Source organism: Nematolebias whitei, chromosome 9 (genome assembly GCF_014905685.2).
Source record: "Nematolebias whitei isolate Nwh7 chromosome 9, NemWhi1, whole genome shotgun sequence".
NCBI classification, from domain to species: domain Eukaryota; kingdom Metazoa; phylum Chordata; class Actinopteri; order Cyprinodontiformes; family Rivulidae; genus Nematolebias; species Nematolebias whitei.
This window is the reverse complement of record NC_056506.1, coordinates 41010654-41015823: the sequence shown is the minus strand read 5'-3', so window position 1 is coordinate 41015823 and position 5170 is coordinate 41010654. Positions and strand designations below refer to the sequence as shown.

The 5170-nt window shown below is 40.9% G+C and overlaps 1 long non-coding RNA gene across 1 annotated transcript; it reads left to right on the top strand.

The window, feature by feature from the left end:
* Window positions 1-2872: 2872 nt before the first annotated feature.
* LOC119414724 lies at window positions 2873-3494 on the top strand. The gene is made up of 3 exons (XR_005187017.1): window positions 2873-2993; window positions 3186-3244; window positions 3323-3494. It is a non-coding gene; the product is annotated as an uncharacterized LOC119414724 (long non-coding RNA).
* Window positions 3495-5170: the final 1676 nt, after the last annotated feature.

Genomic DNA, 5170 nt, shown 5'->3' with positions numbered 1-5170 from the left:
CATCTTCATTTCTGCTACTTTCAGTTCTGTCTCCTGTCTTTTTGTCCATGTTTCTGTCTCCAGACCATACAACATAGCTGGTCTCACCACTGTCTTGTAAACATTTCCTTTGACCTTTGCTGACACACTTTTGTGACAAATCACTCCTGAAACTTTTCTCCATCCTGCATGGACTCTCTTTTTCACCTCTTTACCACACTCTCTATTTTCCTGGACAGTGGACCCTAACATGACTATGAGTTTTGATTATACGTCAAATGGCAGACTAAAGAGACTCGGACACAAAGTACAAAAGGTGTTTATTTATTTACAGTGCAGGAGCGGGCAGGTGAATGAATGTCTGCAGGAGGAAGAAGGAGACAGGATGAGTATCTGGGGACCAGTTGGCAATTTTTGTAGTTTTGCAGATGCTGTTTGTCTTATTGAGTATTTGTTTTGCAGGCAATGACGAAGAGGAGGAAACCAGGAGTCTGAGGATGAAGATCCAGGAAGGTGAGTATCTGGTGAATGGTGTTGGTTCGTGGTAGATGAATCCAGAGTGGTTTGTTGAGCTGAGTTGGGTGTGCAGGATTGGCGAGCAGATGCAGCCAGGGAGCCAGGACGAAATCGAGCAGGCAGGACGAGCAGGAGTGGGACTGATGGACAGAAGAAGAACCAGGTTAGTCAAACAAAGTCCCTTTAGGATTACAGGCCATTGCAGAATTTACCAAAGGCAATTAATGCTCCAGTGTGAACATCTCGCCGAGATTTAAATAGGGCAGGAGGTGCAGCTCTGAGAGGTGCAGGTGTGGCTGATCAGGTGATTAGAGCTGTGGAGGAAGGTGGTTACAGGAGGCACAAGAGGAAATCCCACAGACCCCGAGTACTTGAAGACCTGCACCTTTGTGACATCTGCTCCTTGTAGCCTCAATGTTCCACCAGTGTCCCTCTCATTCACACACACATACTCTGTCTTACTACGGCTGACTTTCATTCCTCTTCTTTCAAGTGCATACCTCCACCTCTCCAAGTTCTCTTCCACCTGTTATCCGCTCTCATCACAGATCACAATATAATCTGCAAGCTTCCATCTTTCACTGGAGTGGTTTGCAGCTGAGTGTGAAGCAGCTGGGATGAAAATCAGTACCTTCAAATCTGTGGCCATGGTCCTGAGTTGAAAAAGTGTGGATTGCTTTCAAGCGTTGAGGGTGAGGTTTTGCCCCAAGTGGAGGAGTTCAAGTATCTCGGGATTTTGTTCATGAGTGAGGGAAGAATGGAGTGTGAGATTGACAGACAGATAGGTGCAGTATCTGCAGTACTGTGGACTCTGTGCCAATTCATTGTGGTGAAGAGAGAACTGAGCTGTAAGGCAAAGCTCTCTGTTTATCGGTCAGTCAACGTTCCTACCCTCATCTATGGCCACAAACTCTGGGTTGTGATCAAAAAAACGAGACTGTGGTGCAGTTGAAATGAGTTTCCTCCACAGAGAAGCTGGACTCTCCCTTAGAGATAGAGTGAGAAGTTTAGGTATCCAGGAGACTCGGAGTAGAACCACTGCTCCTCTACATCGAGAGGAGCCAGTTGAGGTGGTTCAGGCATCTGGAAAGGATGCTTCCTGGGTGCCTCCTTAGGGAGGTGCTCTGGGTATGTACGGCTGGGAGGGGAACCCGAGGAAGACCCAGGACACGCTGGAGGGACTATAAGTCTCTCAGTTGGCCTGGGAACACCTTGGAGTCCTCCCAGAAGAGCTGGAAGAGGTGGCTGTGGAAAGAGATGTCTGGGCCTTCCTGTTCAAGATGCTGCCTCCAACTTTAGAACAAGCAGAAGGTAATGGATGGATGGATGGATGGATGGATGGATGGATATATCTGACTAGTCTTCAACAGTCACAGCCTAGTGAGAAACCTCCTTAAAGAATAAGTTTGTTTCCTGACTTGTTACAAAAATTTTTATGACTATTAACTGCAGTGTTTGTGCAGATTCCTGATAAATCCATGAGTTTATGATATGAACTGTATTAGTTTATTTATATTAGTTATACAGTTACATCTTGTAAACACACAGTTGTGGATCACCATGCAAGATAAAATCAAACATACCTTCCAATTTTTAAAGGAGAAAATTTTTTTGTTGTTGATAAAACCTTCGATTACTCTTTTGTTTTTGCAAAAAGAAACTGGAACGCAGAGGGGAAATACCCAGTTTAGGAGAAATCATGCACAAATGATTGGGTTTTGACAGTTTGTGTTTTCCACTTTTTGCATTAAAAATTGTAAAAAAATAAATAAACAAGTCAAGCTTGTAGAGCAAAGATCACACCGCCAATGTCAAATTTAACCATATCTTTGTTGATTTTTGATGGAAAACACTTTTTTTTGCTTCATTTTATACTAGAGTTTTAGCTTTTGTTTGTTTTAGTTACACATTTTGAATAAGTATGTTGTCAAATCTGAAGCAATCTTAAAAAAAAAAACATTTTTTTTACTTCAAACCTTCTTATCTGTTTGTACTTTAGATAATTATTTTAAAAAGTGTCTCTTTTTTGTCAAATAATTAGTATATTCTCATCTGTTTTCTCCCTTTTCTTCTCAAAAAAGTGTTTGTTTAATGTTGTTTGATTGAAGGTTTAAAACTTAAAGCCTCAACCTGATTTTTTTTGCACTTTACATATCAGCATCATCCATCCCTCATGCTCAGAAACCCTCATTTAATTTCACCTCCACAATAACAAGGGTGACTCATCACTGCAAGGCAAATATGCCAATAATGTGCGCTACCAGCAGGGTGTGTAAATTCCACACCTGTCCCATCATCCTCCACTCAGCCTCCTCCTCCTCCTCTTATGTGCCTTCTCTGTTTTCACACATGCTCCTTTCCTCATTTACCCACACACCTCACAGCGAGCAGCTCGAGGAGCAGAAAGCAGCGTCGTCTTGCTGGGAACATGCAACAGCGAGTAAAAGAAGCAGCAGAAGGTGATCAGAGGTTTGGAAACCCACATCTGTCTCGTCCAGGTAAGCTGAGATGCACAGGTACTTTAAAGTCACTTGTTTTTATATCTTTATCGTGTAGATCTTAATGCAAAATTATTCAAAACAACAGCATTGCTTTTTAAAGTAATTTTTTGTATAAATTATTTTTGACTGTGCTGCTCTTCGTGTCCCTTCCCATAATTACTGTTTAATGTTGACTCGTGCTTCCTGAAGAGACTCAACCTGAACAGAACAAAATCTGAGGAAGATGAACAGCATCACGTGTAAAGAAGGTAGCAGATCGCTTTGATGTCCTTTTTTTGTTAAACCTAGCATGGATCATTACACTTTTTTTTTTTTTTTTTTGACAGGAGCAGAAAGAGGAGGAGATGATGGTATATAACAAAGGCTGCAGCTGCCTTTTCTTCTTCTTCTCTTAAAGCAGGGTGAAAAATGACATAATGGCATTCATGCTCAGGTGACCTCACTTGAACACTGATACTCTTGAAATTAATCTGACTGTTTAGTCTTTTTAAGATGTGTGCCAAGACGAGAGCAATAAATCCAGTTTTAATCAGTGTAAAAGCAATTTTTTGTTAAATTCGACTTTTAATTTAGCTCATTCAAACTTCTATTCATGCACACTTTTCCTATTTGTTCAAAGCACATTTAGAGTTACTGATCAGCAGAAAAACACAAAATTAACTTCACAATGTACAAGTTTACTGGCTTCGAATCAAAGCAGCGCGAGCATGAGACTGACTTGTCTTCCACTGAGCGGTTCAGTCACGACGCCGCTCTCGGAGCGAACTAACAGCTTATTCTGGAAACTGAGCTCAGGTCCTCGGGCTCAGACAAACTATATGAGCAGGAACAACAAAGGCCCAGCCTGCGTGCAGACGAGAAATGGGAGTGAAGCGTCCAGCGTGTGAAAGGAGAAAGCTGATACCTGCGTCTGAGGTCTGTAATTACACATTCTTGTGTGTGAACTCAACAGGCTTTCTAGGATGGGGCTACAGAAAAATCCACCTTCAGCCTTGTTATCGCCCGCTGCGGAATGTGAGAGGGTGATAATGTTTTTGTCTCTTTGTGCAGCTGTGTTAGTGAAACAACTCATGAACATCTGGACAGATTTGAATGAAACAGTCACTGGATGTACATCTACATCGGATTACCTTTTTTTTTTTGAGTCAGCTCAGTCCAAGATGGCTGCCACAGCTAATCTACTAACACAAACACAACTGTGACTCACAATTTTACAAACGGGGAGCTAAAATTTGTTTCTCTGTTAGCAAAATAGCTCATGAACCGTTGAATAAACTCTAATGAAACTCGTAATTATTCTGTGCATCTCTACAACGCATTACCTTTTGGACTCATCCCAATTTAAGATGGCGGCCATCTTGAACTTTAGCCAACACATAAATGGCTACAGCTCAGTCAATTTTACAGATACTGAGCTAAAGTTTGGTGCAGTAGTAGCTGAGAGTCATCCTCAACACATACTAACAGATCTCGCAGGATCTTGCGACGAGATTGTGCATAACTTCATTTACCGTATTTTTTGGACTATAAGGCGCATTAAGCGAAACTAAACAGATAAGTCAAACTGTGTTCAACTCATTCACAATAACCAAATAAAATCGGTTTGAGGTCAGTAAGCACAACCATAATTAATACATAAGGTGCACCGGATTATAAGGCTCACTGTCGATTTTTGAGGAAATTAAAGGATTTTAAGTGTGCCTTATATTACGAAAAACACAGTCCAAGGTTTGACCTAAAATGGCTGTAACTCCGAACCATCATGAGATGCTCTTGGCTTGAAAACAAGTTTGACATGAAAGGTGATGGGTGCATTCCTTTAAGGAACATTAGGTCTGTAACTTAATGTTATTTTGTTTCTTTAATGTTCTTTAAACACAGAATATTGATCAGGGTGAGCAGTAAATCAGCTTCAAGATGTTACTGAAGTAACCTACTTGGTTGTGTTTAAAGTTCCTTACTGCTTTAACTTAACTGAATGCTTTTATAATAACAGATGGTCAATTTATGAAGCCTTTTGTTGTTGTTATTGGGCTATAAATATAACAGTTTAATAAGTATACACATTACAATCTGCTAGATTAAAAAAGATAATTGCCAGTGATTTAGTGATTTAGCCCTGAGGCTCAGGGCACACATTCTTAATAAGGAATACTAAAGGCTCATCGTTGTTC